Here is a 15,475-nt window from a genome sequence, read left to right on the forward strand (position 1 = left end):
GGTACAACAGCTTACCTACCTACGGTATGGACGCATTATAGACAGCTATCCAAATCCAAATGGACATCCTTTGTTTTCTGTGACAGACAGTTGCTTTATTTACCAGGGTAACTGTGGTAAAGGGGCATTTCTGTTATAAAATATGCATTTTTTTAGCCCGTCTGACATTTTTGAGACATTAATGTGAATGTCATTCATGTTGGTCAGGCCTTTAGAGTCTACAATTCATGCAAAAACAAATATAAGCTCAAATTCAAAAGCATCATGCATTTAAAGAGCACAAAAAATACCAGACATCCCAAAAATCCCAGAAACACAAAGACTCTGAAGTTAGAAGAAACATCAAATATGTCAATATGCATCAAGACTTGGCGTCACTTCCAGTTCACCATCTGACATTGCCTCTGCCAAAATATCCAGACAGAAGACATATTTGTCTTAGACGCTTTAATTTTATTTGTGATGCTGGCACTGAAGGGCCTACAGCGTTCTCAAGGATATTTGTGATCTCAGTGCCTCCACTGTAAATCAGAGTTGCTCAATGATAGAGAAAAGGCTCTGAAAATAAACCCTAAGGTAAATAGCGAACCTATTAAAAAGCATCATTCTGACATACAGACCAAACACAGGCCGTACTGTGCTTTGTCAGGGGATACCTGGCAGGAACAGGTAGCAACAGTGCATCTATTCTGAGGAGGTCTACAAAACACTAAATTACAACTGCACACAACCAGAATTTGGCCTTCTATGGTGAGCTTTTCAAAGCATAAGCACAATTTTCTGTATTCTTTAGAGAGCAACTTCAGCTTTTAGCATATTTAAATGTGCTTGCTTCCCTATGGAACACCCTTTAGGAATGACCTTTAAACCATTTTGAAAGGTCATGCTAACAGAGAAGCATTTAAGTGTTAATTTCGGAGACTGGCTATTGAATTCACATTAAGAAGAATAAAAGTGCAGTGGAATCTCTTTAGATTTGGTAACATCATTAAAGTCATACAATTGCTAATTTTCTGATTAGAAACAAACGTCTTCCTGATGGCAATTTCTTTAATTTGTAGAGTACATAAAAAAGCAAGGGTGTAAAAACAATTAGCAAAGTTAACTTGTGGGTGTTTGTGCAGTAAGCAATACCTAACTAACTCTGTGAGTTAATGAGAATGATGTTAATCTAGTTGGTGTAAACGGATGGTAGGGACATCAACCGAGACTGAGGTTCCTTTAGTGCCAAGCCATGACCCAGATTATCTGGTACTAAAGCTCATGGGACAGATCTCATCACTCATGACCTTACTCTTGCCCTCATCTCTCCAAAAGCTTATGGGCTTCGTTCACTCGTAGAATAGTGAATGAGTAATGAGCGTATGTATACAGTTTCACCACACAATATGAGGAAGCCACAGTAGATTCGTCAGTTAAAATGTGGATGGTGTCCTCACTGAAAACCCTAAGCTCTCATGCACTTAATGCTTTATCTGTCCCGGATACAGGAGAAATAATCCCGTTAGTGCTACTCAAGGAGCAGCGAGAGAACAGCAGTGACGGAGAACTTAGGATAGTGTCAGCGTACGTGTTAACATGGTTCACAGTCGGGGGGAAAACACTTAATAACAATGACCAAAGACTGGTCGGTTTGCATTTGTACTTAAACCAAGCAAACAAAACAAAACACACCAAAGCTGCGTTTCCACCGCTTGAACTTTACCCAGGAACTAGGGACTTTGGGCTGGTACTCGGTGTGTTTCCACCGCAGGAACCAGGATCTAAATAAAGTTCCGGGTAAAGAAATGCCCCTCAGAAAGTCCCTGCTCGCGAGGTAGTACTTTTTCAAAGTTCCGGAACATTCGGGGGCGGGACTTGGGTGCTAAACATGCTAACTGGTTGAGTTCACGCAGCATTGTGATTTCAACCATCATTTATTCGGATAATTTTTAAAATATAACTGTTATTGTGTCTTGAAATGTAGTTTTAAGAGTATTTCAGACGAGAATTTAGTTGTTTAAAACCCAAATCTGTGGTTTATTTATAAAGACAGCGTCTATTTAAAAATGTGTTTTGCCGATTTCGGAGACGGTCAGCTCCACGCGATCAGCGGGAGCTCAGTGCTCATGTATCCGCCTAGAGCACTCTCAACTCGGCTAGTCCTTCTGACATTTCCCGCTGGCTCTGATTTCTCTTTAGTCGTTTAACATAAAATATAATTCGTTTTGGGTAAATCTAACAGGTAATCTTTGGTCTTAATTCAATTTATATATATATATATGTTAAAATGAAAATAAAAAGAGGCAACTGATATAATATTCTGTTTCATTGTAATGTAGGCTGTATATAAACACATTTCCCTGAATGAAGTACATTTCTGCAGCTTTTATTATGTTTAAATGAAAACGAAAGGAGGCAGTGGTATTTGATATCATATTTCATCTTATTGTAAATATACAGTGAAGAAAATTGCAGTAGCCAAGGTGAGCTGACTGACATTATCAAGTACGCTGCTGTTTGCAGAATTACTGGACTTGCATCATCCCGTCTGCGGGAGATCACACTCCCGAGACAAACTCGCGAAGTCCAAACTATCGAGGATGTAAGTCCGAAATTTGCGTACTTTGTATTGAGAAACGCACGCAGACCTACGTCACCAGACTATTTGCCTAATCTTCACAATACTTTAGACCGCGGTGGAAGCAACAGGTCTGGGGGGGAAAATCATTCCTGGTGAAAAAAGTTCCTGGTACAATTGTTACGGGTAATTTTGGTGGAAACACAGCAAAACAAAAAACATAATATAAAATAAAATAATAACTTAAAATATTAACTTACATTTTTTAACCAAGGTAATGTGACTGTAAATTAGATGCTTTGGCAGTTTTAAAATGAAATAAAATATTAAAGTAAAATTTTTAACCAAGGATAATTTGACAGTAAATTTGATGGTTTAGCAGTCTTGTCTTGTCTTAAATAAAAAAAATATATTAAATATTATAAAAAATAAAATATTAAAGTAAAATTTTTAACCAAGGTAAAGTGACTGTAAATTAGATGGTTTGGCAGTCATATATATATATATATATATATATATATTAAAGTAAAATTTTTAACCAAGGTAATGTGACCGTACATTCGCTGATTTGGCAGTCTTGTCTTGTCTTGTCTTAAATAAAATAAAATAAAATATTAAAGTAACATTTTTAACCAAGGTAATGTTACTGTAAATTAGATGGTTTGGCAGTCTTAAAATAAAATTAAATAAAAAAAGTATTGGACAGCAGTTCCTAACTTTTAGATCGGTCTAGAAAATCATCTCAGGTTAATTAAAAAATAAACAAAGTGTGTGAGACACATCACAGATCTGAACACAATTTCTCATTCTGTTTTTCATTAATTGTATTAACTAATTTTGGACAATGACAAATGACATCCCAAACAACATCTGATTACATTTTAACAGCTTACTATCGAGTCTGGAACACCTCGACTTCATCATCACCTTTACCCAGATGACCGAACTGAGATCTGCACTTCTGAAGGGTTGGGAATGATCAAAGGAACATGTCAGATTGTACACCCCATAAGCTTAAGAGGAAATGACACAGGAAAAACTTATCCCGCTCTAAAAACTCAACAACAAACACAACACACTAAAATGAACACAACAACAAACACAACACACTAAAAGGACCTGGGAATGAATAAAGATTCTGCCCCCAGTACTGTGAATATCACATGATATCATATGAAATGTTTGTTGGTGTATTGACAGAAGGTTGTCGGCTGTTTGCAACTAGTAGTCTGTAAGTCATATTGGATGGAAAAGCGGTTACTAAATAGCAAATACCTGTGTATGGCTCAGGTTTTAACGGGCTCTGAGCTGCTGTCTGAGCTGCTCTTGTCCTCCAGCTGCTGCAGGTTATCAGTGGGGGTGATGCCTAGGACAGAGAAAACAGCAGGTAAGAGGCAGCCATCACAAATCAGTCAACAGTAAACTCCTGAATGCATTTTTTTACTTTTTTATTACCACGACTAGAAAAATGTTAGTTTATGCAAATAATAATGGTAACAAACCAGGGAGGGTTTTTGTGACATTTACACCTCAACTAAAACTTTTATGCAAATAAGAATTGTAAGAAATGAGGACTAGGATTTTTCATTTTTTTGATATTAAGACAATACTGTAGGATACCAAACGAACCATATAAAAATAAAAAAATATGTTACGTCAAGCTCAATTGTTCAACTTTGTTACCCAAATTATTCTAGGATTTTTTTTTAAATATTATTTATATAATACAAACATGTTTAAGTATCATTAACATTTATAATTAATTATAAATAATTTTTCAATAATCAAAAAAAAAATATAAAACTTGTGAATGTATTTTTTAATTGTTTTAGTACCATGAGAAAAACATTATTTTATGCAAATAATAATAATAACAAACCAGCCAGAGTTTTTGTGACATTTACACCTAAACTAAATCTTTTATGCAAATAGGAATTCTAAGCAATTAGGACTAAGAGTTTTTTTTTGTGTTTTTTTTTTTTTTTAGGATAATAGTGTAGGATACCAAATGTTACATATAGCTAGCTATACAATAATAATAATAATAATAATAATAATAATAATAAATAAATAAATAACATTAGTACACATTTCAATAGCACGGTGGAAAAAAAAAAAAAAACTATTGCATTTTCTGAATTTTGGCAAATATTATGTTCACTGCGTGTTCATCAAACTCAGCCATTAAACTTTGTTACCAAAATTATTCTAAAAAAAATAAAATATTATTTAAAAATATTATTTACAATTTTTTTATTACTTTAAATAGATGCTAAAAACATTTAATCATCATTAAATATATATAATTAATAATGAATTAGTTTTAAATAATACAATATATAAAATATATTCACCTTTATTATATAATATTTAAATCACTCATTGCCCATATACTTTTGGCTAAATTTGCAACCTTTTTGCTCATCCTTCTGCATTTTAAAATTACACATATCACATGTCCTTAATTTCTGTTAACATGGTTGCAAAAATTGCAAACCATATACAGTAAATAAAACAGCTCAGATAATATTCTGTGACCTCTTGAGGTTTCGATCAACAGTTTTTTCAAAATGAAAAAAAAAAAATTAAAAGAAAGAAGGCCTTATTTTTTACCTTATTCATTACAAATTTCCAATATCTAGCATAGTATCATTTTTCAAATATGACCAAAGAAGTGTTATGAGGGGTCAAAGGGCATTTCAAAGGGCTGGTATTGTTGAGCAGTGCAGTCTACTGCAGATGTCGGTCTCCAGTGAACACGCCGTACTGTGATTGTAAGGGCATTTGCAGTGGGCCGCATAAATGCAGAGAGTGAATGATGAGTGTTTGCGTGTTGAGCTCACAGTATTCCTTTCCTTATACTGTGTTAATGAATCATCATGACACTACAGAAAGCAGCAGATGTTGGAACTTCACAGGCTCACAGGGCTACAGTTTGTCATCTTTTTGGGAAGTTTCTACCGACGACGCAGACATCCAAGTAATGAGAAAACCCTGGTGCAAACTCGCTGCTCAGGGCTCAGCACTTTAATGAAGCAATAACCACATTTTTACCTCCGTCAGCATTATGGCTGGTACACAACCTAACAGCAAAACTAATCAGACTAATCAAGACACACAGATGAGATGCCAAACAGGCATATTTATCATGTCATCCCTCCCTAGAACATTCAACACAGGGCACAGTTCATGTGATGAATGATATGAAGGTGCAGAACTCACATTTTTAGTCAGCTGGTTCCTCCATACATTGCACGCACTTTGAGATAAGACTATGAGACTTACAGATCAATCATCAGAAGGCAAGGCATCTAGTTTGAGAAGCTTACAGAAACAACTGAGTGGATAACCAATGGCTCTAGGTCTATATTTCCTGGGTGTGAGGATTTGCTTGACTGGCACAGGTCCAGATGGCTGACAGGAGTGGGCGTCTCACAGGATGTGCTAGAATGCAAGATCTCTACTGGCAGTGTGCGAGAAGGTGCGCCTGGTTTTGGTATGAGAATACTCCTCAGTGATAAGCTTGCAAAGAGTTACTGTAGCAATTACAACTTATTTATACTTTCTAACAACAAATGCATATACTTACTTATTTAAAATATTTATCTAAATACATTTAATTCATTATTAAGCAAATTACAAATACTTATTTATGTATTTACATTCAGTCATTTATCCAAAGTGACTTACAAATGAGTATAACAGAAGCAATCAAACTAACAAAAGAGCTATAATATGTAAATTAAACTAAATAAAAATTATATATATATATATATATATATATATATATATATATATATATATATATATATATATATATATATATATATATATATATATATTATTAAACATTAATTATTTAAATAAGCAAATAAGTAAAATATTTAAATAAATTATAAATACTTATTTAAATATAACTATTATTTCTATTTTTATGTAATATTATTATTATTATTATTATTATTATTATTATTATATTATTATATTATATTATATTATTATTAAGAATATTATTAATAAATACTATTATTAATAATAAATCATATTAGTATATTACATAATTTGTTATATTTACTTATTTACTTGTGTATATATTTACATAAACTAAATGATTATATGTTTTAAAAAATAACTATTCAATATGGTTTATTATTACTCAATTATATAATAACAATTATTATTATTATTAATTATTATTCAAATAAATCAAAATAAAAAAAAATATTTCAAAAATATATATATATATTATATAAAAATATACACAATAAAAAAAATAATAAATAAAAAAAAAATTATTTTTTTATTTTATGTACATGAACTAGAAATCAAAATTACTGAAACATATAAAGTGACCATGAAATCAACATGGATAATTCTAATTTTTCATGCAATATTTTTATAGATAATTTATCCGTGCACATTCTTTTTTAAAACATTAAATTAGCAAACAACAATTCCAATCATTTCCCGATGGGCAAAATTAAATCTCATTCCACATTTTTTCAGATTTTCACCCAGTTATATATGACAATAGGGGAGGGAAAAAAGTATAATTTTATGCTGACTTTAAAAATTTGTATATTATCAAATTGAGAATTTCAATGAAAACAAAGATAAAATAGATTTGGCAACTTAATCTTTGACCCCATTTATGCATTTGTGTAGGTTTGCATTTTAGGTTTAAGGGTGACCATGTTCAGAAACTTCTAATAGCGGAACATAAATCCCATTGAGAGCTGGTTGAGATACTACTCAAGCACAGAGACAGCCTTCGCTTTTCACGCGGACATTTGGCATTCCGTTCAGACGGCACTCCTCACAGAGCCAACCGCCGACTTTCACAACTTCATTTATCTGTGAGCAAACACCAAAGCCTGCATTATCATTCCAAACGAGTCCTGAGCCATGAATCACACACAACCGCAGTTCCCAAATCTACAGCCAACAGTGTCAACTTCACTTACTACAACACTCGTATTTTTACTTCAGCATGAAACTAAAGAATAACACATACTGTAGCAACATCGCTGAGATGATCTGTAGACATCAGTAAAGCTAAAACTCCAGACATCAAACATCAGCCAGATGCGAGAATACCATTATAATGCTGAATGCAAGTGCCATTTATGTTCAGTGTGTCTCTTTCAACACAAACTCTTCACCTTGGATGCTTCTTATCTTTGATGGCAGTCCCATCATGCCGTTCTGCCACCAGCAGCAGCAGAATCAGCTCATATCTCTCAAAGCTCCAGTTTTAATGAGTAAACAAGCTACAGCAGGGAGATTTTACATCAGTGGCTGTCAACTGGTTTTTGTTTTTGCTTCATGATTTTCTTTTGGACATCATATGGCAACCCAAAACAGTATTATTGAACAAAAATGTAGACCTGGCAATTTAAAATTATTAATGACATGAGCTTCACTAAAAATAACAACTACAACAATACTAATACTAATACAACTAATAATAATAATAATAATCATTTTGGTTTTGAAATGTCTTAAATTTTAAGGTGCAATTCTCGCCATTAACAAACCATCAACTACAACTTTTGCCTCAAACTCCTAATTTGCTGCTTAATAATATTTATCAAGGTATGCGTTAAGTTTAAGTATTGGGTAGGATTAGGGATGCAGAATATGATCATGAAGAATATGTGCTTTATAAGTACTAATAAACAGCTAATATGTCAATAATATGAATACAAATTTAAAACTAGTTAATAGTGAGAATTGGTCCCTATATTAAAGTGTTATGCTCATTTTTAGGTTGTGACCAACCAGTTATACCACTGATACATATGGTGAGACAGAGATGGAGAGTACATCAGACAGGATCTTGCATTAAAGAGAGGAAGTTACAGTCTGAATGGACCTGGAAGACCACAGAATCAGAAGATCCACCTTGCAGAAGCAGGTCCAACCTAGTGAAAACATAAAAGGAACCACTTAAACAATTCACAAGGAATCCATCCCTGCTTCTCTTGGGACATCTGATGGTTGGGAAAAAACAGAATACTACAAACCATAACTCAAGTTCTCCTACAGGAAAGCAGGACAGTCCCAAAGCACCAAAGGAACATTCCCAATCACCACACACCAAGGTTTATTTTGAGGAAACAGGCCCCAGTGGGGACAAACAGGTTGGAGGTGTGGTGGCTTTTGCACCGGCCCTTTTGTTTACCAACAAGGCCAGTGTGGGAGAGGCTGGCCTCCTTTGAGGAGGGAGATGAATAGGTTTGTTAGTATGTTAAAAGCCGGAAACAAGGAGCGTCTCTTCACTAAAACATCCTTACAACAGCTCTGCTTTGAGAAAGAGGCCAAGCTATGGGCCAGCACCCAGAACAGCTTAATGAGAGCTCATACAGAGAGGGAGGCAACACATATATGCACACACACACACACACACACTTCTGGTGCATACTGTTATGCCATTTTGTACCAGCCATCAAATTGTATTTTGCATCATTTTTATTTCAGTATTTTATTTTTAGTTCAGTAAGGTTTTTTTTTTTTTTTTTTGGAAAGAAATTGATACTTTTATGCAGAAAGGATATATAAGATTTAGCAGAAGTAACAGTAAAGACATTTATAATGTCCTAAAAGATTTTATTTCAAATAAATGCTGTTTATTTGAGCTTTCTAATTAGCAAAGAATCCTGAAAATGATTTTGCAAAACTATTAAATATGAATAATGGTTTCTACAAAAATAAAGCAGCACAACTGTTTCTGAGCACCAAATCAGCCACCGATGCAGAATGGTATCATACATGTGAACATGTGAACGTCAGTAGAGCAGTGAAGGAATTTAAGGTGAGCCGCTGTTTGTTTTATATAGAGAGGGAGGTCGTGCAGTCTTGTCATTATTATATCGGACACATGGGAGTCTGGGGAAGGATCAGAAAGCTACAGGAGGGTGGGAGCTGAGACAGAGAGAGGACATAGTGCTGAGTAAGGAGTGCTGCAGTGCCCGTCTGCTGCCTCACGATCTCTAAAAGTTTCGTCAATGCTCAGCCGGCCCTCGTCTCTCACGCACAGGCCAAGGGCACGGACTACAGCACAAGCTTTTCCATAGGAAACTCAGTTAAAGGGCCATTCAGTGCTCCAGTGACTCGGAAAAAAGAACCTGATACCATTCACGTCACTGCAAAAATAACTTTTTATAGATTTGTCAAAAGACAGAGGACTAAAGGTAAATCCAGACAAGGATTTTTTCTGCCTGCTCAATCTGTTGCCAGCATCTTTGATTTTAAGAGAAAATTTAATCTTGTAAAATGTATTTAATCTTTGATGAAGTAGCACAGTGCTGGTATTATGTAAAGCTGTGACAAATCAATGATGGATGGAATATCAGATGCCATGCCACATGAAAACCAGCTGGAGACCCGACAGAAACAAAACAATCCAGATGCAACATTGATGTGTGCATGCTGAGACACATGTGTGCCTGTATGATCCTCAATGTGTTTGCCCATTCACTTTCAGACTGATTTCAAGAAACTGCTAAATATTTTGGGTGGTGCACAATACCCCCTTATGAATAATGGCACTTAGGTCTCTGTTTACTAGAAACAAAGCTTCTCAGAGTCGTGCCTCATATAAACCAGCTAATCGGTAGTTCATTATGCTCTATGCCATCATTACTGAGGAATGCGGGTTCAAATAATGGGAATTAATTTCATTGAAAATTTCTCTACGTAATTAGAGCAATTTTTGCCAGGCAGTTTTTGCCCTTTCAGCTACCAAAATGTCTCAGTAACATATCAAAAGGGAGAGAGAGAGAGAGAGAGAGAGAGAGAGAGAGAGAGAAACACAAAGACCCACTGAAATCACAACAATATGACAGGATAGAAAGCCAAAGAATCGGAGAGTAGGATCTAGGATGCAAACACTATGCATCTTGCATCATACAAAATGATCTGAGCACATACAGTATACTTATACCCATGAATTATCAGATGACATGAAATAGGAATGGGAGGATCGATCCTGAAATGTGGATACTTCCGAAATTTATGCTATCTTTTGTCAATACTTACATAATATCAATCATATCAAAGTTTTTTTTTTTTGGAATTAGCCTAATTTATTTTGTATGAAAATGAATGCATATCGTGAACATTAAAGGGGTTATATGATGCAATTTCAATTTTTCCTTTCTGTTTGGAGTGTTACAAGCTCTTGGTGCATGAAGAAGTTCTGTAAAGTTGTAAAGACTAAAAGAGATATTCTTTATCATAGTTAAGACTCTGCCATGCCCCCCTAAAACAGCTCATTCAAACACGCCCCCACATATCTACGTCACTATGTGGAAATATGTGTGTAATGCTGCCCAAATATTCACGCAAAGAAAGAAGGCGTGGTTTCAGTAACCGCAGTTAGTGTTGAAGCAGCCATGTCAGAGAGATGACATGCAAATTGAAAATATGCCTAATGGAAACGCGACATTTGCAAAAATGTCTATATATCGCAAAAAAGTTTTTTCGCTTGCATGAGGTGGTTTTTCTGGCAATGCGAAAAAGGAATAATTCACAAAACTGCAATGGAAACAGGTTTTTCGCATTTGCAGGTCACATGGCGTATGTACTATAACCTCCAAGAAACACTTCATACAGTATGTGGCCACTCTCCAGTATAAGGCGCTTTCCCTACCATTAATGCTTAGGCAATTTACAATGAACACGTCTGCGGTGCAGTGTGGCTCTGATACGGCCACTGAAGCTGATTGCGGCCACTCTAGTCAATGCTTGTGTTTATTCCAGCCGCGCCACCCACGTTTCTGAAGCGGCTCTCTGTGCTGCTTCTGTAAAGATACACGCATATACCTCCTTTGAATAAATATAGCCAAAATCCCACCAAAAACCGTAGTCATGACTTAATCAGAGGCAAAAGGTTACGTTTTAGTCGCATAACATTGGTTAATGGAAACACTGTCATTTCGCAATACCATTTATCGACATTTATAAAATATCGCCATATAAGTTTTGCGCAAATCTGTAATGGAAACGTGCCTACTTCTGAGTCCTGGAGTATGTGAGTACTAATTCCCATTTCTACAAGTGACTTTGTGACAAAGTTGCTGATGGTGTAACCTGGGCTCATGGCACTCCGTGATGTCATGGAAGAGGAATATCTGACACTGCTATTCACGTTTGCTGTCCCTGCTGTGTTTTTTTTTAACTGGACAGAGCTGAGAATCTAATGTGTATGGCCCAATGTTCGGGAAAGAATGTGGTGTTGTGCTTAATGCTCTAGTTTTTGTGTGTGAAGGCATTTAGCAGGTAAGGTTATGATAATGGCTGTGGTTTCAGTGAATAGACTGGGTGAGGTCTGAATCCACAGTGTCTTTGTCCAGCTGGTCCACTTATTAAAAGAACAGCGGTATCAGGTTGTCTTCGAAAGATTTAGTTTATGAAAATTTAATATAGCTGATACTCTGCACCGACCTCCGTCCTGCCGTTGCTGTCTGCTGACACAAGCAGCTGGTTGAGAGGCTGTAATTAGATTAGAGAGGAGTGGGTGGCAGTGTGCAGACGAGTGTGTGTTTATCTCTGCTGGTGTCAGAATCACGCACATGGCTGATGTCATGACTGGCTATGACATGAATGGCTAGCCTATATATATATTTTATATTTTATAATTTTTTTGCTAACATGGCTAATAGCATAGGTTTTTCCCACTTTAAAGGGGTCATATGATGCTTTTTTAAAGATGTGTTGTATGTGTTTGCAGTACACAAGCCGCAGACGGTTAAGACAGCTGACTTCACTGTGTGACCCTGTCTCTCTCTCTCTCTCTCTCTCTCTCTCTCTCACACACACACACACACACACACACACACACAACTCTGCATTTGAACAGTCAATAGCAAATACTTTAATAACAACACATACTTACAGTAGCGGATTCAGAAGTGCCAGATTGTCATAGAAAGTCAGAATTACCTCCTCTTCTAGGTTCACGAAACAGTCATCCACAAAATGCGTTGCTGTTCTGTTGTAAGTAATCTTAAAGCTTCCTTAATGCATCTACTTTTGGAAGGCCAAATAAAGTGCTTTTGCTTTCACCTAGATACACACAGCATCTCTCTGACATGGCTGCTTCAACACTAACTGCGGTTACTGAAACCACGCCATCTTTCTTTGAATATTTGGGCAGCATTACACACATATTTCCACATAGTGACGTAGATATGTGGGGGCGTGTTTGAACGAGCTGTTTTAGGGGGGCATGGCAGAGTCTTAACTATAATAAAGAATATCTCTTTGGTTTGAGACTTTAGTCTTTACAACTTTACAGATCTTCTTCATGCACCAAGAGCTTGTAACACTCCAAACAGAAAGGAAAAATTGAAATCGCATCATATGACCTTTAATGTTTACGATATGCATTCATTTTCATACAAAATAAAAAAAACTTTTGATGATATGATTGATATTATGTAAGTATTGACAAAAGATAGCATAAATTTCGGAAGTATCCACATTTCAGGATCGATCTCCCATTCCTATTTCATGTCATCTGATAATTCATGGGTATCGTTTTGTATGATGCAAGATGCATAGTGTTTGCATCCTAGATCCTACTCTCCGATTCTTTGGCTTTCTATCCTGTCATATTGTTGTGATTTCAGTGGGTCTTTGTGTTTCTCTCTCTCTCTCTCTCTCCCTTTTTACGTAGAGAAATTTTCATTGAAATTAATTCCCATTATTTGAACCCGCATTCCTCAGTAATGATGGCATAGAGCATAATGAACTACCGATTAGCTGGTTTATATGAGGCAGTTTCTTGAAATCAGTCTGAAAGTGAATGGGCAAACACATTGAGGATCATACAGGCACACATGTGTCTCAGCATGCACACATCAATGTTGCATCTGGATTGTTTTGTTTCTGTCGGGTCTCCAGCTGGTTTTCATGTGGCATGGCTATCTGATATTCCATCCATCATTGATTTATCACAGCTTTACATAATACCAGCACTGTTCTACTTCATCAAAGATTAAATACATTTTACAAGATTAAATTTCCTCTTAAAATCAAAGATGCTGGCAACAGATTGAGCAGGCAGAAAAAAATCCTTGTCTGGATTTACCTTTAGTCCTCTGTCTTTTGACAAATCTATAAAAAGTTATTTTTGCAGTGACGTGAATGGTATCAGGTTCTATTTTCCGAGTCACTGGAGCACTGAATGGCCCTTTAGCTGAGTTTCCTATGGAAAAGCTTGTGCTGTAGTCCGTGCCCTTGGCCTGTGCGTGAGAGACGAGGGCCGGCTGAGCATTGACGAAACCTTTAGAGATCGTGAGGCAGCAGACGGGCACTGCAGCACTCCTTACTCAGCACTATGTCCTCACCTCTCTGTCTCAGCTCCCACCCTCCTGTAGCTTTCTGATCCTTCCCCAGACTCCCATGTGTCCGATATAATGATGACAAGACTGCACGACCTCCCTCTCTATATAAAACAAACAGCGGCTCACCTTAAATTCCTTCACTGCTCTACTGACGTTCACATGTATCAATAAAAGTATCCATTTCTTTCCAAAAAAAAAAAACCTTACTAAACTCAAACCATCAAACCTAGGTAATTATGACGTGTTGGAGCACACAATAACTGTTCACTAAATATTCAAAACACCAAGAAACACATTGTTATGGGGATAAATAAATTATTTGAAAATAAAATTATTTTATTTTAAGGCGTATTTTCAATTCGCAACTTCAATTTGCGCAATGTGAAGGTTAATGGAAACGTGCTTAAGTGACAGCAATTAATTGTGACATTACGGTGCATTTACATGACAGCAATGTACCAAAAATGGAAAAAATGTTTAAATAATTCCTTTGCATTTTTGAAACGTTTTGCATACAGATGACAACATTGTCGAAATGATCTCCATTCACACAAATCCAAGAAAATGACTAAGAATGCTGTACAATGCATGCCAGGCCAGTAGTTGGCGAAATAACTTGTAAAGAAACAACAACTGACTCTCGTATATTTTACAGCATTAGTTAACAGATTTTCTTTTCCTTGAGAAAATTTGCCATGTACTGTACATAATTTATATCCAAAATAATTAAGGTTCTTAATTTAATCTAAGCAAATTAAATCGTAATCGAATTGCAAGTTTGTGAATTGAAAATCAAATCGAATTTTGAAATCTGTGTCAATACCTAGCCCTATTAACCAAATAGTTGCTAGTAGCCATTGACTTCCATACTATTTTTCCATTTGTTAACCAACATTTTTCAAAATACCTTTTGTTTTGTGTTATTTTTGGGTGAAATTATCCTTTCAAAACTGTTTAATTATGCATAACTTCCATCAGCAGCTTTGTCATTGCAAGTCACCACAAGTCACCGTTTCTGGCATTCCCGGTTGCCCTGGTAACATAACTGCATGTTGACAAGGACCTTTTTATGATTCTAAAAATGAACATTCTGGTGGGAAAAGGGTTGTAAATATATTGCACCAGTACATAAAGCATCACATTAAATACACTGACATCAAAAACAATCTGACTGCTGTTATCCAGCCAGCCAGAAGTCTTTGAGATGCTCTTTTCCTGACAATCATTTCACAAAATTTTGCTAACATGTCATAAGAGGGTGGTATTTTGTAGAAAGGGCCGGGGGTCTAATTTAGTGTTTAAGTCCTAGGAGGTCTGTAATACCTGGATAAAGGTATCCTTGGGCCACTCTAGTCTTAGAGGGGCTTAGCCTGAGCTGATGTGGCTAAGAAGAATACTTCAAGTCATGAGTTTGAATCTTACTTTACTGACAATAAAAAATCAAGAAAAATACAGAAATTTGTGAATATATTTGGTTGCATTTTATTTTGTGCTTTCATTGGAAGGGAGAGTGTTTGGATGAGACAGCTTATTGGATTAAATTCCCAATAAGGTAAGGTCCAAT

At 35.8% G+C, this 15,475-nt stretch overlaps 1 protein-coding gene across 1 annotated transcript in view; it reads right to left on the reverse strand.

Moving 5' to 3' along the window:
- LOC109060480 (protein FAM110B) overlaps window positions 1-15,475 on the reverse strand; it is a 43,226-nt gene that overhangs the window by 8,095 nt on the left and 19,656 nt on the right. Inside the window, exon 2 of the mRNA XM_042718131.1 lies at window positions 3,836-3,926. The gene's annotated coding sequence lies outside the window, so the exon portion shown is untranslated. The remainder of the gene's footprint in view (window positions 1-3,835; window positions 3,927-15,475) is intronic.

The sequence above is a fragment of the Cyprinus carpio genome, chromosome B2 (genome assembly GCF_018340385.1).
Source record: "Cyprinus carpio isolate SPL01 chromosome B2, ASM1834038v1, whole genome shotgun sequence".
Classification (NCBI taxonomy): Eukaryota; Metazoa; Chordata; class Actinopteri; order Cypriniformes; family Cyprinidae; genus Cyprinus; species Cyprinus carpio.